The 23,903-nt window shown below is 50.1% G+C and overlaps 1 protein-coding gene across 8 annotated transcripts in view; it reads right to left on the bottom strand.

Annotated features, from left to right (window-relative positions):
• Positions 1–23,903, bottom strand: part of CTC1 (CST telomere replication complex component 1) — a 139,092-nt gene that overhangs the window by 101,114 nt on the left and 14,075 nt on the right. The window lies entirely within an intron of this gene.

Genomic DNA, 23,903 nt, shown 5'->3' with positions numbered 1-23,903 from the left:
GCATTGACGGGCCTCCAACAGCGGCGGGCGGTTCTAGTCCCGTCGCTCTTAAAACCCTGTCGTGTTCTCGGTCTGTGGGGGGGCCGCCGCCCGTTCGGGACGGGCCGGCGATCCGCACGCGTTCCAAATCCCTTTCGTTGATTGTGTTCTTGTTCTTGTTGTTCTTGTTATCATTGTTATATTCTCTGTTGTCCGGTGATGCCAGATGGTTAAAATGTTGCTCGCATTATTTTATCATATTTATTGCAGCTGGGGACGGCTGGGTTTTCATCAGGGGGGGGGGTCATGTAATGCGAGCAAGGATTGAGGGGGGGGCGGAGTCTGGGTCACGTGAGGAGAGGGAGGAGTTAGGGTCACGTGGGGGAGATGATTTAGGGGGAGAACCGGAAGGGGATAGGGAGTTGAGACGGAGTGAAACGGGAGGAGGCCACGCTGGGCAGTACGGGGAGAGTGGCGCGATCGCCACGCATCGGGAGACGTCGGCACCGTCAGCCATCGGTGTCAGGACGCAGAGGGCTAGCGGGCTGTGGAAGGCTAGCTGCAGAGCGGAGCAGCAGTGAGGCTGCAGAGTGGAGCAGCAGTGTGGCTGCAAGGCGGAGCAGCAGTGAGGCTGCAGAACGGAGCAGCAGAGTGGCTGTGGAGTGATCGTCAGAGGAGACGCGGGCCTGAGCGAGGACGCCGTTTGAGTGAGATTCTACGAACCCAAATAAAGGACAACGGAGATCGACACTGAGAAAGAGTCCTTTATTACACTGGGATGGAGGGGCGAAGAGCGTCTTGACAAAATAATTTGCATATCAAGAGGAATTTAGCATATTTATGGGAAATGCAGATATGCGATTAGTACTACTTGTGAAATGCGTAGGAAGTTTGGCGAGGGGTTTAAAGTCATTATGCCCATGCATTATGCAGGATTAGCAGTATCAAAGACAGGGAGTAAGGTTAGAATTAATAAAGGGAAGGAATGTTAATAATATGGCGCCGCAGCAACTAATATGCTTATAGACTATACATTGTAATATTATGTATTATTCTACCCAACCAACTGTATACCACACTGCTATATATTCACTATAAAATTACGATACTATATATTACCTTATACATTGTATTAAACATTACACTTTAATACTATTTATTATTGTACAATATGCTAAATTCCTCTTGATATGCAAATTATTTTGTCAAGACGCTCTTCGCCCCTCCATCCCAGCATAAATAGTCGCTCCAAGCCTGAGGCGTGCCATTCAGACTCTGCCTTCTCGAAAAAACCTGTTCTCCACCTGAAGACGGCTGCTTGCGTTGTGGCCAAAACGTCGTGATAATTATTTTATTATGCTTTATTTTTATTATTTGATTATTTTCCTTCTACGTGACTTTACCGAAAGAACCAAGAAGAGGTGTCGTTTATACAGGTAACAAGCTGAGATTAGGAGCACTACCTTTAAGAGTGTGCTCCTAATCTCAGCTCGTTACCTGTATAAAAGACACCTGGGAGCCAGGAAATCTTTCTGATTGAGAGGGGGTCAAATACTTATTTCCCTCATTAAAATGCAAATCAATTTATAACCTTTTAGACATGCGTTTTTCTGGATTTTTTTGTTGTTATTCTGTCTCTCACTGTTCAAATAAACATACCATTAAAATTATAGACTGATCATTTCTTTGTGAGTGGGCAAACGTACAAAATCAGCAGGGGATCAAATACTTTTTCCCTCACTGTAGCTACCTACTACTACCTACTCCTACGTAAGTAGCTACCTACTAATACCTACTACTATGTAGGTAGCTACCTACTAGGCTACTACGTAGGTAACTACCTACCACTACCTACTACTACGTAGGTAGCTACCTACCACTACCTACTACTACGTAGGTAGCTACCTACTACTACGTAGGTAGCTACCTACTACTACGTAGGTAGCTACCTACTACTACCTACTACTACGTAGGTAGCTACCTACTACTACCTACTACTACCTACTACTACGTAGTAGCAGGCTACCTCCTACTAAGTAGGAAGTGGATAGCCTCACGTATCACCACCGGGGCTCCGCGGACCACAGGTTGGGAACCGCCGGAGTAAAAATTTTGGCACGGAATTATCCATCACCCCCCTCTACCCCCCGGCACCCACTCCCCTCCCCCAGAAATTTGACGAGCTGTCGTGAAACCAGGTCGCTATTCCATTCGAGGAGTCTTTGTTTGCGTTTTCGTTTGTACCTCGACGCCATTGGCCTGAAGGTGACAGCTCCATACCGTGTGGTGTAGAGTAGCTGTGTGTGGTGTAGCTGTGTGTGGTGTAGATCAGCTGTGTGTAGGACAGCAGCGGGCCCCAACATTTTTGGCACCAGGGACCGGTTTCGTGGAAGACAAAATTTTCATCATTGGGTCTTTCCCCCTTTTCAAAGAAGTTCTCCAGCGACGTTTGTTTTTTACTCATTTAGGCGAGGGGTTAGCAGCTTGTGGGCTTAGCAACACTGTGACTGAGACAAGTGCGCAGTGCGGGAAAGAGGCGCGGACGGAAGAGGTCAATAATAAAACAATGGGCGGGCCACATGTGGACTCACCGCTCTCACCTCCTGCTGCTGTGCAGCCCGGTTCCTAACAGGCCACGGACCGGTACCGGTCTGCAGCCTAAGGGGGTTGGGGACCCCTGCAGCCGCATTTTGTAGTACTACAATTGTTTTATTGAACTATGTTTGTAATTCCCACTTTTAAACTTGGAAACAGAATAGTAAACAAGATGAGGAAATATACGAAACCAGGGAATGATCCTCCCAAAAATGCAGATTTATATTTTGAGAGGGTGCGGCCTGACCAGTGGTCCTCTTGTCAAATAAACTTGAGCAACGGTGACCGGCTGACTTCAGCAGCAGCAGCAGCAGCAGAAGAGATGGACGTGCATGTATGCTTGTGCTATTATTAAACTAGTCCGGCAAAAACAACCCCCTACCTCCGCGTGGTGCCGGGCGGAAACGCTGTGGTGGGCAGTGCCGTGGGGGGAGGGCCAAATTAAACTGGCCTTTCTCCTCATGGCGTTTGTAATCACCACAGCGGCCATGAGGGGGCTATGGACGGGTGCGAGGGGCTGATAACCCCTCCACCTTCAATTAATTACCAGAAAACCAGGACGGAAAAATGTAATTAATAAGCTTGTGCCGGAGGACCCAGGGGGACAGGCGTCTATGATGACTCCTGGCCAAACCCCATTTGGCAGAGCCAGGAGACTGAATATTTACCCTCGGAGCTCCTCCAAAAACAAAAAACCACTACGTGTGGCCACGTGGAATGTTCGAACGCTCACTGCGGAGGAGAAACAGCCACTCCTCTGTCGGGAGCTGGACCGGTACCGCCTGGATTTCTGTGGTATTCAGAAAGTCCGGTGGACCGGCTCTGACTCCTGCCATGATGAGGGGTGGACAGTCCTCTTCTCGGGATAGGAGACTGCCAAACAATAGGGAGTGGCTCTTCTTCTGATGTCGAGGGGAAATGGGCAAGGTTTAGGACTATGGCTCATGCAGCTGCAATGGCTACGTTGGGTACACGATCCAGACCTCCCCAGAGATGCTGGCTGACAGAGGAGGTGTTCAAGCTGGTTGAGAAAAAGCGACAGGCCCACTCTCATCAGCTACAGCATCCCACGTCGGAGAATGAGGAGGCTTACCGCAGCCTTCGTTCGGAGGTTCGGAAAGCCGTGAGGCGCTGCAAAGATTGGTGGTGGTTGTGGGTTGCTGAGGAGATTGAGTCTGCCTCAATGGCCCACGATCACCAATCGCTCTTTCATGTGGTATAGAGCACACACCTATTACCATCATTAGGGGAAAGAACGGTGATCCAATCTCCGATCCCAGGAACAGATTGCACATTTGCTGAGCATTTCTCCCTCAGCCAGACAAACGTGGGACAAAGTGGGGGTGTGACCCTGCTGAGGCTGCGGTGCCGAGAAGTCACCCTCTGTGAGTGGCTGTCTGAGGTGCCATCTGTTGAGGAAGTACTGAAGGCGATCCAGAGTCTGAGACCAGGAAAGGCACCGGGCAGAGATGATCTCCCAAGCGAAATGCTGAGGGAGGGTGGCGTTTGTGCACAGACTGCCCCTACGTGACATCATAACAACAGTCTGGACCACTGGATGGGTTCCGCAGGATTGGAAGGATGCCATGGTGGTCCCCCTCTTTAAGAAGGGGGACCGCACAGACTGTAAAAACTACAGGGGCATATCACTCCTCAGTGTGCCGGGAAAGGTCCTGGAAAGGATTATTTAACATCGCCTTGCCAGGCACGCCGAGGAGAGGCTTGTGGAGTCCCAATGCGGTTTGAGGAAAGGGCGGTCCTGCACAGATGCCATATTTTCTGTCTGTCTGCTACAGCAGAGGTGTAGGGAATTCCAACAAGACCTACATCTCTGCTTTATTGATCTGGTCAAGGTCTATGATACCATCAGTAGGCCTGGGCTCTGGGTTGTTCTTCGTGCTTTCGGAGTCCCTGACACTCTGCTCATGATCATTAAGGACGTTCATGATGGTGAGCGGGCCCGGATAAAACTATGTGGCCGGGAGTCGGAGCCATTCCCTGTACACCTTGGGGTGCGACAGGAATGTCCTCTGGCTCCGATATTATTTAACATCTATTTCGACCAGGTAGTTTGTGAAGCCTTCAATAGTTGGACCAGAGGAATTTATATCTGGTACAGATATAATGGGAGGCTGATCGATGCCCGGGTGCGGTCAAGAGATGGCTCCCTATTGCTCAACCATATTATTTATGCCGATGATCTGGTAATTGCTGCTCACTCAGAGGAGGAGTTGGAGGCGCTGCTGCTGAAACTGGATCTTGCCACTAAGAGGTGGGGCCTTACCATTAGCACCACCAAAACTAAGCACCCTGCCTGGGTATTTTGTACCATCGGGTACTCCACCCCCACAACTCCCAATTGGTGATAGGGCAGTTGTGGAGAGTAGACAGTTTCCCATACCTGGGCAGTGTGCTCATGATCGGCTCCGGTTTAACAGCAGAGGTCTCACTCCGAATCAGTCGAGCGGCATTATCTTTTCATTGGTTGTGGGACGCTGTGTGGAAGCTACCTGGTCTGTCGCTCCGCACGAAACTTCAGGTTATCTCGGCCAGTCATTCCCTCCCTTCTCTACGCTTTAGAAGCGTGGACCCCCCCTAATGGAACATCTTCGCTGGTTTGAAACATTTAGGCTGGCCTGCCTACGATCCATCCAGGGTTTAACCAGGCTGGATTGTGTGAGTAGCTCACAAATCCTTGAAAGATCTAGACAAAGTACCATCGGTGAGCTCCTCCGGTAGGCAAGGCTGCGTTGGCTGGGCCATGTAGCCCGCATGCCCAGCCACCGCATGCCTTAACAGCTGTTGTTCGGCCGGATCGAGGGGGCTAAACGGGCGCGCACAGGCTAGAGAAGAGAAGGAGTGACGTGGTACAGGAGGATGTGGAGCTGAGTGGACTTGCCGGTGACTGGAACCAGCGGTGTCAAGATTGGCCTCTGTGGAGGAGGCTCGTGAAGGACACTACTGGGCAGTTGGAGGCAGTCGCCCTCCAACAACAACCAAGGGCGGAGGAGCGACGCTCACAACAATGAGCGGAGCGCCGGGAGCCTAAAGCACAGCAAGTTGGCATAGTAGGGGGCACAGGTGGTGCATCAGTCAGTCGTCTCAGTCAGTCGACCTGTGGCATCTGGGTCTGCCCCGTGACCTCCTGCCACTGGGTGTTCGACACTTCACGTGGCCTCAAGGTGCACATAGCCTGGCACAAGCGTCGTGGTGATGTCACCGCCACTTAGTGGCGAATGGCGGTTGTTGTTCTTGTTATTAAACTATTGTTCATTTGATCATGTAAGGCTCACTGAGCTACGTAGCTCTTTTTTAGAAGTGACCTGGCCACAAATGATAGCTCAAAGAAGTGGCTTATCATCATGTGGAAATTGCTAGCAGCCAAATACTGTCAACGCGTGATGTTGATTCTAAATGTGGAGAAAAAAACCGGAGGATCCGGAGAAAAATCCACGCCACTGCAGGGAGAGAGACACACAAACTCCGAATATACAGCGTCAGGGTCGGGATCGAACCAAGGACTTCCTGCACACCAGGTGAGGTAGTTAACATATTGCCACCGCAGCAATAATGACCATTATGATGGGTTCGTTCTTGTCATTTAAAATATTTGATTAAACAAAGAGCCCGTACACACACGCAGTGTGCACAGCGATGGCAGCGAAAGGGTGCCAAAGGCGTCCCCCAAAGCTATTATGCCATATTAAGCAGTATGGGATTTGATTGCCTTGAAATGTTTATTCAGATTTGGCCGAATTAATTTGCCAAATTAGTCCCAGCTTGCATTGAAATACAAACATTCAACGTGTTGGCCAAATCATCACGTGCACAAACTCAATAAGCGAGCGATGAATCGTAATGCTGGCCGCGAACACCGTACAACGTGTTGCGGCCACTCTGTGCATCATCACAGTACGCGCAAGTGGTAATTGTTGCGAACACAATTTACATTGTGACCACAGTGTCCTATTATTTATCCTTTATATAACCGGAAGATGAAATAAACCCCTTGAGACGCAAGGAAAACTGCAAGGGAATCTATTGCAAGGGCGAACTAGGTCACGTAAAACCCGAGAGTACTTTGCGAAAAAATATACTCTATAAAAAATGAGAACAGACTTTACCCTTTCTAACAATAAAACAGGAGGTGTTAGGATGTTCAAACACCAAACAGAAACCTTTTTTGCAAGGAATCAAGTCTGCATTAACCACACGTACCGTGTGGTGAACATGCAATCGAACATGCTCTTATAATATAATAGATGGCATTGTCTTTGAAACTGATTGGCCTACAGCAGAGACAGCCTTCTTTAGGGCCTAGTCTCACCGTCAGTGTCAGACCAGAGAACAACGCCAAAAGGTGAACAGCACAAAGACAATGCCACGATCAGAGCATTTACAGCTCGGAGTGAGCAGCTACAGAAATGGAATATTTTTGCCGTAATTACCAGGGATAAAATACTGCACTGGAAACGCTTCGCAGCCCCGTATTTTGAGAACACTTGAATTGTCATCAAGGGAGCGTCGACTAGTACATCATTGTTTGTGTCGACAGTCATCGTTACGCACGCGCGGCTCTTCCACGGAAATGCACAAAGGGGTGCCCCCCGAAGTGCGCACCGCCACCCACGCACCGCCGCAGGAAGCAACGGAGGAGGGCAATTAAGGGGGCGCTCTCCCGCTACGGGAACAGTGCCTGCTGCAGCCACACGACTGAGGCACGCCTACCCGTTAGTGGTAATTAAGCGCGAGGTGGAAATACTGTCACACAATGCTCTGTTTGCATGTCAGCAAGAGCAGCGGTGCAGCGGTGATCGCGTGGCGGCTCGATTCCCGCTCACGGCCAACGCCGGGTGGCGATTATCTGAACCGGTCCTGGGCCTCCCCGAGGTCGACTCAGCCTCAAATGAGTACCTAATGCGGTGTATAGTAAACATCGCCACTGGGGAGACAAAGGCGGCCGGGCGTGTTGCTGGCCACCCACCCCCTCGTGTGCCGTGTCGGCCGTCATAGGTGCTCGCTAACAGCATTTTGCCCAATTCCGTTACAGGCTACACGGGGGAGTCTGTCTTGTTTTGTGTATGTCAGCAAGAGGTGCGTGCATGCAAGGTGCATGCTTGCGTGTGTGCACGTAGGCAATGCGTGTATGTACTTGTAAACTCTTCTTTGCCTTGTTATAGATGTCTGTGTACGTGGCATGCATTAAAAAGTAATTCTCTCTTCATAGCAGCTCTGTTCAAATCCAATTTACATAATTACAAAAGTACCTCTTTGACCCTCACCAACTCCTACCTTTGCGCATAATCACAAAATATAAATGAAAAGGATAATTAAATAAGACATCCCATTTTCGTGTACATTCCCCCCCTCAATACGAATTAAATACTTACGTTAAATTAATTAGCAAATTGGCCTTTCGTGTGCGTAAGATAACCAAAATTGGGTAATATTGGTCAGAAAGAGAAAAAAATACCCAAAAGTTGCCAAGTGCACAACTGACTTTCAATTTGGCTAAACTGAGAACATGACAACACATGCTGTGGGTCCACAATCCAATTAGGCCTCGGGTTGTGTGACATGTGGCTAACACGATTTAATCTGTTCCTTTCTGGATTCAACTTGCAACTTTGTTTCAGGAGCCAGTTGAGGTGGTTTCGGGTACCTGGTAAGGAAGCCCCCCCGGGAGACTCCCCCTGGAACTCTACTGGGCAGTAGCAGCAGCAGCAACGTCCCACTGGGCGAAGACCCCGGGACCAGCCCAGGACCACGCTGCTGCTGCTGCTGGCGGGACGACGTCGCTCGGCTGGCCTGGGAACGCCTGGGAATTCCCAGAAAGTGCTATAGTCTGTGTATAGTAGTGTAGTGTATCGTGTAGTAGTGTATATTCATGCATAGTAGTGTATAGTGTATATTAATGCATAGTAGTGTATAGTGTAGTATAGTAGTGTATAGTGTAGTAGTGTATATTAATGCATAGTAGTGTATCGTGTAGTATCTTCTTGGTTCTTTCGGTAAAGTCACGTAGAAGGGAAGTAATAAAATAATAAAAATAAAACATAATAAAATAATTCTCACGACGTTTCGGCCACAACGCAAGCAGCCGTCCTCAGGTGAAAACCAGGTCTGTCGAGGCGACAGCGTCTGAATGAAACAGCACACGTGCTTGGAGCATATATATAAGCTGGGTTGGAAGGGGGGAAAAGGGCGCCTTGACAAAAGAATATGCATATCAAGAGGAATTTAGCATATTTATGGGAAATGCAGGTATGTGATTAGTACTATTTATGCCCGTGCATTATGCAGGATTAGCAGCATCAAAGGGAGGGGTAGCATTAATAAAGGGAAGGAGTGTTAATAGTGTAATGCGGGCGCGGGCGACCTCCCGGATGTGACGTCACGGAGAGGTGGAGTTAGGTGACGTGGGAGGAAAGGTTAAGGTTCTTAAGGGAGGAGACCGGAAGAGGAAGGCAGAACGAGTGGGACTGGACCAGAGTAAGGCCACGTGGGCAAAGCCAAGGGGTGGCAGCGGCGGCCAGCGGTGGCCAGCTAAGGGAGCAGCCAGCGGAGCTGCGAGAGAAGACAGCGGTGGGGCGGCTGGAGAGAAGGCGGACGAGGAGCTGCGGGGAACACAGCCGGCGAGGCTGTGTGTGAGGGAGAGGCTACGAGAGCGACGAGAGGAGAGAGAGGCTGAGAGAACGACGAGGGGAGAAACTGCAGGAGAGCAGTATCAGTGTCAGTATAGAGTCTTATAGAAGGACAGCCGTGCGGGTTAAGAGAGAAGAACCGAATAAAGGACACCAAGCCAGACATCGTGGTCGAGTCCTTTATTACATTGGTGTCGGAAGTGCAACGGCATGTCGAAACAAGTGAGAAAGAAAAATGTTCCAGCGCCGGCATCGGCTTCTTCGTCGGAAGACGAAGACTTCCCTCCAAACATGGATCCTGCCAGGGTGGTGGAGGAGAGCCCTGCTGAAACGAGTGCGGGGACGGGAGTGGAAGATGTAGCCACAGTGTCAGGGCCGCCGACACCATCAGACGCTGATCGGCGATGGCTGCAGGTGGCTGAGCAACTGGAGACTCTCAAGGACGCCCTGGGCCAATTGTGTCATCTCGTCACCCCAAGCACGGCGACGGAGAGAGCGGAGAGTGCTCCACAGGCCGCCACGGGTTCTTCACTCCCGGCGCCATGGGCCACGCGGCAGGAGGCCGCCATCTTGCGCGTGCCGCGGCGGGAATCCGCCATCTTGACCACGCCGCGATTCGACGCCATTTTGAATTTGCCTCCGGAGGAACCATCGGCGGAGGGCGGAGTGAAGCGAAGTCGGAGTCGCCATCTCACCACGGTCAAGGAATTCGCCATTGGGGGCGACTGGAGCGCTTTCGCCTGCAGATTTTTAGCGGCGGTCCGTTCTGCGAGATGGACCGATGCTGAGGCCTTGGAAGTGTTGCCGACTCTTCTGGACGACGAATCTGTTCGTTTTTTTCGCTCCATTAAGGCCGAGAAGAAGAGGACATTATATGGAGTTTTTCAAGAAATGGCCGACGCCTACGAGCCACCTGACGACGCGCATCGGCGATTCGCTCAACGACAACGAGCGCCCGAGGAGTCGCCTGTGGCGTACAGGGGTGCAGTGCTTGATTTGGCTATGGCCGCGTATCCAGATACAACACCTGACCTGCTCGAGCCTCTCATCTTGGGCAAGATGCTCGAGCTGTCGCGGGATCTTGGGATTCCCATGCCGGTGTGCGGGCATGAGAAGCTCACCTCCCGGGCGGCGGCGAAATGTCTGGATGCACAATTCAACCTACGACGATGGAAACAGGTCACGGCGTGGACAGGGGGGCCCGTCGCGGAGGGTGGCGCTCTGGGTTGGGACCCTACGAAGTCGGTATACGTGCCGGATGAGCGGGGCCCTCAGGAGCTGACGGCCGCCTCGGTGCCATGGTCAGGCCGCGGTGGACCGGCCTCTCGTGCTGCACCGCCGATACGCGGGCGGCGCGATGCAAGGCCTGCGCTTCGGCGCAACGACGCCGATTGCTTCCGCTGCGGACGGAAGGGCCACTACGCGAAGGACTGCTGGGCCCGCATCCCGGGTCCGCCACAACAGGAGGCCTCATTACCGGCCAAGCCGCCCAAGGATCCACCGAAACAGGCAAGTCGGCACGCACCAGACACCCGGCAAGGCTTTACACCTCACCCATCACCTTCGTTGTGCGGTCATAGTGTTGTTGTTAAAGAGGGACCTTCGACGGGGCCTTGTCGCTCTGTGACGCAGTGGCGCAAATTGGCACGGAGGGTTGTTGCGGCCGCTACGGGTTCGTCCACCGTGCCGGGGTCTATACAAGGGGTGGACGTGCGCATTTTGGTCGATTCCGGGGCGTCCGCGACTATTATTTCGGATGTCATTTTTCATCTGTTAGGCATCCCACCCGGGGCCGTGCGTCCGGTTTACGGGTCGTGCGTCGCTGCGAACGGGGGTAGTATGGGCATCGTGGGCCAGGTGGACGCTAAAATATCTATTGGGGATGTGTCGGCCTCGGGCGTTGTGTTGATTTCAAGATCCTTGGCAGTTCCCTGTTTATTGGGCACTGATTTTCTGGCTAAGATGCCTATTTTGATCAAAATTAATGAGAATTGTATTGAACTGCCGGGTGGCCGTCAAATTTCGTTTCTGCCGTCGCCCTGGGGGCGACCTGCTTCGGCCGTACAAGTGCAGGCGCTATCCGTGGCATCTGTTGATATTCCACCTGGTTCACAGATGCTTATTCCCCTGCGGTATCGGAAGCCCCTGCCTGGTCGGCTGGGAGCGGTTGGGATCTTGTTGTCACCTTCAGCCTCGATAACGGCCGGATCGGCGCTGGTCGGAGCGCAGACCATCGTCCGGCCAGATCAATTACCGTTTTTGCAGGTGCTCAATGCGGGTACGGAAAATGTCTGTGTCCCAGCCGGCACGGTTGTGGCACATGCCACCACGGCATTTACGGCTCACGATTGTTCGCATAGCCAGGGAGTGGTTGCTGGTGTTTCCGAGCCTGTGGCTTCGGATGACCGCTGGATTGCTAGCTTATGTGACGGAAATTCTTCCCTGTCTGTGGATCAACGGGGTGCGCTTCATAAATTGTTATTGACGTATTCCGATGTGTTCAGCTCCAATGATTTGGATTTGGGACGCACCTCATTGCTTCACCATCACATTGCTACAGGCGACGCTGCCCCTATTCGGTTGAATTCGCACCGAATGAGTCCGGCCGAGCGAGAACACGTTCGGGGGGCAGTGGAGGATATGTTGGCTGCGGATATTATATCGCCGTCGAACAGCCCATGGGGCGCGCCTGTGGTTTTGGTTAAGAAAAAGGATGGCAAATTGCGATTCTGTGTTGACTTTCGAAAATTGAATAAGATATCGGTGGCAGATGCGTATCCCCTGCCGCGTATGGACGACTCCCTCGACGCATTGTCGGGGGCTAAGTATTTCTCTACACTGGACCTCTCTTCGGGATTTTGGCAGCTTCCCCTTGACGAGCCCTCACGGGAGAAGACCGCATTCCGTACGCCGCAGGGGTTGTTTCAATTTAACTGCCTTCCGATGGGGCTGAATGCGGCCCCTGCCACATTTCAAAGGCTCATGGAACTCGTTTTGACGGGGTTGCAGTGGGAGACATGTCTCATATATTTGGACGATATCATCGTCTTCAGCCGCACATTTGATGAACATTTAAGGCGGCTGGAGACGGTGTTCGCGAGGATGCGCTCCGCGAACTTGAAATTTAAACCAAAGAAATGTCACCTACTGCAACGGTCCGTCCGTTATTTGGGGCACATCGTGAGTGCTGAGGGGGTGTCTACGGACCCGGAAAAAACGGCGTGCGTCCGAGATTGGCCGACTCCGGTCACCGTGGGGGATGTACGTCGCTTTCTGGGATTTGCCTCGTATTATCGAAGATTTGTACCGAATTTTGCGACCATCGCGAGGCCCTTGCACCTCCTTACGGGTAAGGGACGTAAGTTTGCGTGGGGACCGCCGGAAGAGGCGGCCTTTCAGAGTCTGCGTAATCTGTTGGCTACCGCCCCAACATTGGATTATCCGGATTTCAATCAACCGTTCATTCTTGATACGGATGCGAGCGACACAGGTATTGGCGCGGTGTTGTCTCAGTCTAAAGGGGGCGTAGAGCGCGTCGTTGCGTATGGTAGCCGGGTCCTGTCGCCCGCGGAAACACGCTACTGTGTCACTCGCAGGGAACTCTTAGCCGTTGTTTTTTTCCTACGTCAGTTTCGACCGTACCTGTACGGCCGTTCCTTTATCGTACGTACGGATCATGCGGCCTTGCAATATGCCCTTAAAATGGATCAACCTTCCGGCCAGCTGTCGCGTTGGTTGGACACGCTGCAAGAATTTTCATTTCAAATTCACCATCGTAAAGGGGTGCGCCATGCGAACGCAGACGCACTTTCTAGGTTGCCGCAGCGCTCCCCTTGCAAATGTGCGTCGGGGACGCAGAGATGTGCGCCCAGCCTACCCCCCCCTCAGCCGGTGGTATTGGCTGTGGAGAAGTCGGATGCTACTGTGGAACCGGGGCCGACTGATGGGGTTTTGAATCTGCCACGGTCTGTTTGGATAAGGGAGCAAATGATGGATGAGTCGTTAGTGTCCTTGCGGAAGCGATCCAAAGTGGAGGTTGGGGGTCCGGTTACGGAGGGTGCGCCGGAAACCGCGGTCCGAGATGGTCTGCTTATGTGGAGGGAAAGTCTCCAGGAACACTGGCGTCTAGTGGTGCCTGCGTCCCTCCGATACGAGTTGATTAGAACTCTCCATTGTGACACGCTATTACATCTGGGTGTGCAGAAGACCTTGTTGACGTTGCAACGTCATTATTTTTGGCACGGCATGTCGACGGATGTCGTGGGGCACGTCCGCGCGTGCCCTGACTGTGCCCGGCGTAAGCCTCCTAAACATCCTTATGTGCCACCCTTACAGTCAATTCGGGTGTCTCGGGTCAATGAATTGGTGGCACTGGACATTTTGGGACCTTTCCCACCTTCGGCGAGGGGTAATAAATATTTGCTGGTCGGGGTTGAGTACCTCTCCCGTTGGCCGATGGCCTGGCCGTTGCCCGATCAATCGGCCGCGGCCATTACCGACGCCTTTTTGTTCGGATATGTTATGGACAAGGGTGCGCCGGAGAGACTCCTTACGGATCAGGGCCGAAATTTTTCTTCGAAATTATTGGCGGAAGTATGCGCGGGCCTAGGGACTAAGAAGGTCCGGACATCCCCATACCATCCGCAAACGGATGGTATGGTTGAGCGGCTAAACCGGACATTGTCTGCCATGCTGTGCCACACGGTGAGTGAGCAACAATCGGATTGGGACCTGCACATCCCGGGGGTGCTTTCGGCGTACAGGATGACTCCTCATGCGGCTACGGGTTATTCGCCATTTTACCTTATGTATGGTCGGGAAAACGTGCCGCCAATGGATGTGCAGATGGGAACCGGTGTGAGGGGACCTTGTAAACCGCTTCCTGACTACATTCGGGACACTGTTCGCCGGGTCTCGGAGGCGCGGGAGAGTGCCCGTGTGGCTACGGCCAAAGCTCAGGCCCGAAATGAGAGGTACGCACGGCGTTCCAAAGGGGAGTGCCCCTGGAAGGTTGGGGACCTGGCCTGGCTCCATTGCCCGCAGGTGCGGCCGGGTACCTCTCCCAAATTTCACAAACCTTGGCGAGGGCCTGTCCGCCTCATTGAGGTTCCTAATCCTCAGTCGGCGCGTGTTCAAATTGGTTCTCGCCGCTGGTTTGTTCACACGTCGCGCTTGAAACCGTATGTTGCTCCCCTACATGATGCATCATCTCCCAATGTTGCCTTGCCGGGGTCTGTTGCTGCCGACTCTCCCCCGCCTGCGTCCATTGATCTTGCTAGAGCGCCTGTCGTACCTGTTCCAGGCAGGCCGGCCTTGACACCGGAGGGGACGAGGCGCTCTGCTCGGAGGGTGCCTGCCAGATCTGCGGGTCCTTCGAGCCCTGCAGCCCTTCCGACCCCGCTGCAGACGCATCCGCGGGACAAGCCCAAGACTGATCCTTCAAGGACACGGGACGTTGGTGGACTTCCAACAGCGACAGGGGGATTTCACCCTGTCGCTCCTCAAACTCAATCACGTTCCCGTTCCGCGGATGGGCCGCCGACCGTCCGGGACGGGCCGGCGACCCGCACACGCTCTAAATCCCTTGTGTTTCGTTGATTGTTATGTTGTATTGTTCTTACTGTGTATTTATTGCCTGCTTCTGCTACGTTATTGATTGTTGAGTTGTGTTGATTGTTCTTACTGTTATATTGCATGCTTGGTGTCCTTTGGTGTGTTACGCTCGGGTTCGCCCGCATTACTGTTGGTGTTGTTCAGCCGAGGTCGGCTGGGTTTTTCTCCACGGGGGAGGGTGGTGTAATGCGGGCGCGGGCGACCTCCCGGATGTGACGTCACGGAGAGGTGGAGTTAGGTGACGTGGGAGGAAAGGTTAAGGTTCTTAAGGGAGGAGACCGGAAGAGGAAGGCAGAACGAGTGGGACTGGACCAGAGTAAGGCCACGTGGGCAAAGCCAAGGGGTGGCAGCGGCGGCCAGCGGTGGCCAGCTAAGGGAGCAGCCAGCGGAGCTGCGAGAGAAGACAGCGGTGGGGCGGCTGGAGAGAAGGCGGACGAGGAGCTGCGGGGAACACAGCCGGCGAGGCTGTGTGTGAGGGAGAGGCTACGAGAGCGACGAGAGGAGAGAGAGGCTGAGAGAACGACGAGGGGAGAAACTGCAGGAGAGCAGTATCAGTGTCAGTATAGAGTCTTATAGAAGGACAGCCGTGCGGGTTAAGAGAGAAGAACCGAATAAAGGACACCAAGCCAGACATCGTGGTCGAGTCCTTTATTACAATAGTATGTAGCTGCAGTAACTAAAACCAACACGTAAACAACTCAAGTATAAACTACATAGTATCATCAGTATACTAACTATACTCTACAATAAGCTGAGTTACTAACAGTAAGTAATACATTACAATTCTACGTCGTAAAAATTATATAATATGCTTCCATCTAAACTTTATTCTCTTACATTACACGAGTCTACACCGTACTATATACTGCCATAGCCCAACCCAACATTAAATTATATACTGTATTGCTATAAACCTGTTGAGGAGCCTTTCAAGACCATCACCTTACCCTACATTGCTGGGGTCACAAAAAAAATCTCCAAAATCCTGATTAAACACAAGATCCAGGTCCGATTCAACACAGTACATAAAATCCGTGATCTGGTCCCGTCTGTAAAAGATGTGGTTCCAGACATACAGTACCCTGGCGTCTACAAATTAAGTTGCCTCTGTGGTAGCAGTTACATTGGAGAAACCAAACGACATGTCTCGGACCGCATCCGTGAACATAAAGCAGACTTGAAACACGGTAGGACAAACACCTCAGCCGTGGCAGATCACTGTTACAATTCAGTTGGCTCACATGACATTGATTTCTCCAAGACAGAGGTTCTCTGCAAGCCATCAGGCTACCATGAGAGATTCGTTCATGAGGCGATCCACATATACAAACACAGAGACAATTTCAACCGAGAAGATGGATTCTGGCTTAGCAATCACTGGAAGGACGTAATAAACCATTTCGGATCTTAACTGATTGCGTTCACGTTTACAGTGACTTTCAGACCACGTTCCACTCACTGGCATTGTATTCTCCGCAGGGAATGGATTCTTTGCTCCGCTGCAAGTTTCCTGCCACTACTCACCCATTGACACGACGGTCAATGGTACAGTGTATAATAACAAATAGTATAACATTTATATGCTTAATACAATGTCCAAAGTAATATATAGTATCGTAATTGTATAGTGAATATATAGCAGTGTGATACACATTAGGGTGGGTAGAATAATACATAGTGTTATATTACAATGTATAAGGTATAGGGTGGTTTATAGCAATACAGTATATAATTTAATGTTGGGTTGGTCTATGGCAGTATATAGTACGGTGTAGACTCGTGTAATGTAAGAGAATAAAGTTTAGATGGAAGCATATTATATAATTTTTACGACGTAGAATTGTAATGTATTACTTACTGTTAGTAACTCAGCTTATTGTAAAGTATAGTTAGTATACTGATGATACGATGTAGTTTATACTTTAGTTGTTTACGTGTTGGTTTTAGTTACTGCAGCTACATACTATTAACACTCCTTCCCTTTATTAATGCTACCCCTCCCTTTGATGCTGCTAATCCTGCACAATGCACGGGCATAAGTAGTACTAATCCCATACCTGCATTTCCCATATCACTTCCCTTTGATGCTGCTAATCCTGCATAATGCACGGGCATAAGTAGAACTAATCACATACCTGCATTTCCCATATCACTTCCCTTTGATGCTGCCAGTCCTGCATAATGCACGGGCATAAGTAGTACTAATCACATACCTGCATTTCCCATAAATATGCTAAATTCCTCTTGATATGCATATTCTTTTGTCAAGGCGCCCTTTTCCCCCCTTCCAACCCAGCTTATATATATGCTCCAAGCACGTGTGCTGTTTCATTCAAACGCTGTCACCTCGACAGACCTGGTTTTCACCTGAGGACGGCTGCTTGCGTTGTGGCCGAAACGTCGTGAGAATTATTTTATTATGTTTAATTTTTATTATTTTATTACTTCCCTTCTACATGACTTTACCGAAAGAACCAAGAAGATGAATCCCTGCAGTCACGAAAGCTTTAAATCGACATTTATCGTGTAGTAGTGTATATTAATGCATAGTAGTGTATAGTGTAGTAGTGTATATTAATGCATAGTAGTGTATAGTGTAGTAGTGTATATTAATGCATAGTAGTGTATAGTGTAGTAAGGTAGTGTATAGTGTAGTAGTGTATATTAATGCATAGGAGTGTATAGTGTAGTAAAGTAGTGTATAGTGTAGTAGTGTATATTAATGCATAGTAGTGTATAGTGTCGTAGTGTAATGTATAGTAGTGTAATGCTGGATTCCGTCGTCTGAAAGAGGGAGGTGTGGACCGCCCTACTCAACATGCGGCCGCCGCGACCCTCACCAGGACAAGCAGACTGAGAAACGAACAACAAACTTCGTTTAAACTCGAGGGTGAAACATTTGCGGTGTGGGAACACAGATTTACAAATCGAACGTGGCAACTCAATAAAATTGCTCAATATGTACAGTTGAAGGAGTTGGGGAAGGCGGAACACCACAAATCGGAAATCTGGAATATTCACGAGGGTTGGCGGATCACCGCACAAATGTCGAGAAACTCCCTCCCCGTGGGCCTTGAGGAGGTGCCGTACCCCTGGCTCGCCAGGAGAAGGCGTCACAGCGAGTGGACTAATCTCCAACTGCTTCCATCTGTACGGGGACAGAGCGCTGACCCCGCGCAAGCGTGTGGGTTTTCTCCGGGTGCTCTGGTTTCCTCCCCCCATACTGCATAAACACTCATTGCTAATTGGTTTAAAACATTCTTCAAAAATAAACAACCCAATGCAGGACCCTCCTGATATAATACAAGTCATTTGACTCGTTGTGACTTTACTGGATAAATAAGTAAATTATATAAGTATTTTTAAAAAATGTGAATTATTATTCAGGAGAGCAAACACGTCAGTCAACTGAGAGCACATCTGGAAAGGAGACAAGTGGATTAAGCATTTGTATTTACAGTGTGGTAGCTGAGAAAACAAAGCCAGTAAAGAGGATTATAAATAAGCATGGTACAAAGAATTGATTATGTATGTATTATGCAGAACTTCTTTCGCACCGTACGTAGCCAACCGTGCTAATCTCGACGCCATAATGCACATATCAAATTGTGCGTTGAAGAAACACTTTATTTTTTTAATTCACGCAAGCTTCGTCCGACGAATAACACAGTACAATTCCACATATCTCAATTCTGTCAGACCTCCTCAAACCTCCGCCTACACACCTCTGGAATCCGCCTCATCATCCTCAACCCAGCTGCTGGCGAGACCCTGACCCGCGCGCCTGCACCACATCGCAACTCGACTCTTGCTCAACCGTCGTTCTCATCTTGAAGCTCAAAGCAACACAGAATGCCACCGCCAGAGTTTTTTGCACCTCGATTCGTGCACGAGACCGCATCGCGCCCCACCCCAGCAGGCCAATCCTTCAACCCTCATTAAATTGGAGTCTGCGAACAAGTTCAAGATCGCACGCCCACCTCGCCTCATCTCCACTCCGCCCCTTCACGCTCTCTCCTGCAGCAGCCACGTCTATCCGTCACAGCCTCCAGTCAGCCACTGCTCTGTGGGAGGTCACTCAGTCTCGTCGGCTCGACTGCCAACCCCATGGTCTGGAAATCCCTCTCCGCAGTCATCCGTGCTGTCAACTCCCTTCCCCAAATCAAGTCCACACTCAAGAGATAAATGTTCCTCCGCCTATGATGGCCTCTTTCTGTCCATAGAATAAATAGTCCCACTGTTTTTGTAACGTTTTGAAATGCAGTTGCATTTTATATGTTGGTATTGTATTCGAATAAATGAGGCAAAAACGATGTTGTTATTTGTTCCACTGAAGAGTGACAAATCATCTCATCCCAAGGACGTGAATTGGTACATGCCTCATAACCAAACCAGAAGTGGATAGATTCACGGCCGATGTAATAACCGTGTTCAACCAGTTGAAGCCGTACACAAACCAACGGAGAGAGAATGGCCGATTATGAGAAAATTATACCCACAGAGAACATTTGCATTTTACAATAATACCGTTTAGGTGCAAAAGTGCCAATTTCAGTGCATCTGACACCTTGGCATATTTTATACTGAAAATCAGATCGTTCTGTCATTCAGAGAACAGAATATCCTTGGAAAATAACAAAATGTTCTCCAGTCATTAACTGCATATTACATTGGAGCGGCAGGGCGGCACTGCAGCTATAACACTTGCGCCTCACGGCAATAAGGGCCTGGGTTCAATTCCCAACTTGGGCACCTTGTGTGAAGTTTGTATGTTCTCCCCCGCTGTTTTGCAAGGAGTTACCACCCAGGTTTCCAGCTTACTCCTCCCACAGCTAAAAACAAAACCCACAATGCAACTGGTATTGCTCAAAACATCCCCAATGCTGAAAAACTGCCTGTGAAGTACTCAATCAAGATTGCACAGCGCAACATCCCTCGCTCACCCCTACTGTGAAAAACTTTAACAGGTAGTAGAGCTTTCACGACCAATATTATCCATCTTCTTGGTTCTTTCGGTAAAGTCACGTAGAAGGGAAGTAATAAAATAATACAAATAAAACATAATTATTTTTATTATTTTATTACTTCCCTTCTACGTGACTTTACCGAAAGAACCAAGAAGATGAATCCCTGCAGTCACGAAAGCTTTAAATCAATATTATCCATACGAGGTTTTTTTGGGCTAGATCGCATAAATATATAAATGCGTCGTTAAACCCGCCACCACCCGACACAGCCAACTCGTAAGGTTTATCACGTAAACAAAACGTACAAATTAGTTACTAGTGTGGAGGAGAAGTGTGATGACGTCATGTCATGGGCGCTGTAAGGAGTGATGACGTCATGTCATGAGCGCTGTAAGGAGACACCTTCGAGAACAGGGGTGGGTCCGAGTGACGGGGAGGAGCCGCCCAAGGGGGTACTTAAGGGGGACCCCGTGACGAAGGCAGGGGTTGTTGGATCGGCTGAAGGAGGTCTCTCCCGCTCGTGACCGGACGGTGTTGGATGAACCCCCGTCCTGGCCCGAGTGAGAGAACCCAAGGGATAGCCGAGGTTAGAACGAGTAGAGCTTGGGGGTCCACAGGAAGGACCCAGTAAAGAGAACATCTACCCCTGGTGTGAGCCGAGTGTTTAAACCGTGTTGATAAACGGCGAAAGCCCTTACAAGAAGTTCCATCTCCGCGTGGTTCTACGACCCAACACTAGTACAGCCCACCGGTGTGTTGGCGAGTAAACCCACAACATTGACAATTCGAGTACGACGTTTCGCCAGTAATTACAACTAGCATCATCAGGCGGACAGCCAACTCTGGTGTGCTGTACTAGTAACTAATTGGCACTTTTTTTTACGTGACAAATCTTACTAATTGGCTGTTGGGCGGTGGCGGGTTTAACGACACAACATTGATATTTACACGATCGAACCCAAAAACCTCTATGACGGATTACGTGAGAAACTTGGCAGGACCCTCTGGAAAAAATGGTGCTTGAGACTCAGAGAGGCGTTCGTGGGTAAACAAGCGCGACAAAATAAATAAATGTAACACAACATCTGACATGCAAAACGATCGTGAACTCCCACTGCATTGACTCATTTGCATCACAGCAAACACATAAAAATGCTGTTTGGCAAAAATGAAGTGATTGCTGATTGTCGTGGAATATTTCAATTTTCCCAATGGGGGGCCGCCCTCATCCCCCCAGAGCTCCTGACGGGCAAACAAATGTATGGGGGCGGTGTCCACAAATCTGTCTCTGAAGCATTTTACAACAGAGACTAGGGGGGCATGCAAGCACGGCAAACGGAGTGCACAACGGGCAGAGGAAACACTGTCAAAGATTAAGGAGCGGATCCACGTAGAGTGGAACGGCACGCGTGATCCCGCATCGGGCCAAACGGGGCTCACGACATCGGCGTCACGTGCTTACGTCGCTCGCAGGCTCACATTGGGCTGAACGCGGAAGAGCGCTGAACTCGTAGGAGAACGCTGGGTCAGTAGGTAACACTGCGGTCACAAACCACAGGCGTGCATGGAGTCCATATACTGACTTTCTTTGAACAGAGTTGTGTGGAACCAAAAGACTTATAATGCAGCAATAGCTTTACATGGGGCCTCTAGACCCACAACACATTATAAAAACGATATATATGTGTAATGCGGGTGTAAACGGCCCTCCGGAGGTGCCGTCATGAGGGGAGGAGTTAGGTCACGTGGGGGGGTGAGGGGTTGAGTATAGAAGGAGGGGAACCGGAAGAGGATGGGGAGTGACGGGGAACCAGGAACAGAGAGAGGCCACGAAGGGCGAAGCGGAGGGTGGCGAGATCGCCACGAACACGGGGGGAGCGAGGATCGGCACCGTTGGCCAGCGGTGACCGACCCGAAGCAGCGAGGAGGCTGCAGTCAGCAGCGGGGCTGCATACAGAGTCAGCAGCGGGTCTGCATACGGTAGCAGCCAGAGGGTCTGCACATAGGGGTAGCAGCGGGAGTCTGCATAGAGGTAGCAGCGAGTCTGCAGGGAGGAGGTTACAGTAGATGAAGCAGAGAGTCAGAGGGAAGAAGAAGCTATAATAGCAGTGAATAGCCGGGGGCTACAAATACAGAGTTATAACAGTGCCGTGTGGGTGAAGACGAGAACCCAATAAAAGACACGAAGACAGAAGGAAGTGTCCGAGTCCATTTATTACATATATATTGGACTTAATATGGGACTTACATTTGGCCCACAAATTGACCCAATAGACTTAGATTAACATTTAGGGCCACAGATGAACACCGTGCCTAGAGCTTTACACTGGGCCCCAAGGAATGACAATGAGCCCATGACCTGACATTTGGGTTCACAGACGTATACTGGGGCTGTCGACTAACATTTGACAAACTGGATTACATTGGTTCCAGAGATTTAACACAGCACCTGACCAACCCTAACTTGATAAATGCCACCATGCCCATGGCTGCAGTAAATTACAGTCACACGTGGTCTTTGTATCTGGTTTTTCGTATGACAGCTGCTTAGCTCAATGGGTGGCCTTCATCCAGCAGTGGATCGATAAAGAGCAGCACGTTATTTAATCGTGAGTATAAGTCCGATATATTTATGTGGTACAAAATGATAATTAAAACTGACAAAAAATTCACACCCAGAATGCCACGTGACCGATAGAATGTGCAAAAAGATTATACATTTTTACATGGAGAGCCAGACATGGCCAGGGGACATAGTGTTTTATGTAAGCTCAAAGTTCACTTTGTGGATAATTCTGATATTTATGCCAGATTGTAGAAAAGCGTCGAGTTAAATTTTAAGTATAAATGTATTAATGTTATGAATAAATGAATGGCTGTAAGGCATTATTAATCAGCATCAAAATAATAAAGAATTCTAACTTGGAGATAGTACATTATTTATTAAAAACCACTGCATCGCCAATGTCATAATTTATATCAATTACTATTCACACGTGTCCACTTGATCATGAGAGTCCACAATACTCATAAGCAGAAGGGCACCTAGAAATTAGCTGAACAGGTAAGGCCCACTGAGCTATGTAGCTCTTTTTGAGAAGCGACCTGGCCACAAATGATAGCCCAACGAAGTGCCTTAATCGTCGTGTGGAAATTTATAGCAGCCAAATACTCTAAACGCGTGTTAATAAATGTGGAGGGACAAACTGGAAGACTCCGAGGTAAATCCACCCGAGCACGGGGAGAACACGCAAACTAAGGCGCCAGGGTCGGGATCGAACCAACGACCTCTTGCATACCAGGTCACATCCCGCCACCGTGGCACCCCTAAATAATATAACAACGAACACAGAACCGGGGTCTTGACACATGCATCGCCACAACGCTGCCTTGCACGTCGCACTACCGTCCGTCGCGTTTCAACTCCCACGTAATGACGCCGCTCAAAGCAACCGCCGCGCCAACGCCGCTCCCCGCAATGCACGGGAACCGGCCGCGCGCGCGCGCACTTCAAACAAAGTGCTCGTGGCGCCCGGTACGAGTCGGGCGATCCTTCAGACGGGAGCAGAGCCACCCCCATTAAAAGTTGAAGCAATGTCCTCCTTCACAAACGAGCAGAGAAGGATGCGTGCCCTTTTCCCGCGCGCCGTTCTGATATGCTAATTTTTCCCGGGCGTGAAATAACAAGGTGCATTATTAAGCAGCCGGCCTGCCGGAGACCGGCAGCGATTCCCATTACTTGGTAGCCACTCGTTGTTGCACTGAAGTGGGAGCGCCCCATGAAAACCAAACAGCCAGCAAATAAATATAACCTTTTTTGAAACACAGATGAGATTCTCAGTCGAGAGGAACTTGACGTTCATGAAAGCGCGCACGCACGGTTTACCGCTTGCATTGTCCTTTCCTAGGTGTCACTCGTACATTTGACGGGACTTGAGGGCAAAACCTGAGTGAATTATGGCACAACCGCCAGGGCACACTGACTCGCTACAGTGGGGATCAAGGGATTTAGGCTCAAAAGACAATTCTTTGGCAGCCTCACAAACAATACAGGCATGGCTTCTATGCTAATTAAACTCATGTAATATTACAGGAGCTGATAAGC

Source organism: Lethenteron reissneri, chromosome 46 (genome assembly GCF_015708825.2).
Source record: "Lethenteron reissneri isolate LAM-NWPU_2019-01 chromosome 46, ASM1570882v1, whole genome shotgun sequence".
Classification (NCBI taxonomy): Eukaryota; Metazoa; Chordata; class Hyperoartia; order Petromyzontiformes; family Petromyzontidae; genus Lethenteron; species Lethenteron reissneri.
Note: the sequence above shows the minus strand (reverse complement) of the source record. Positions and strands in the feature narration are given on the sequence as shown.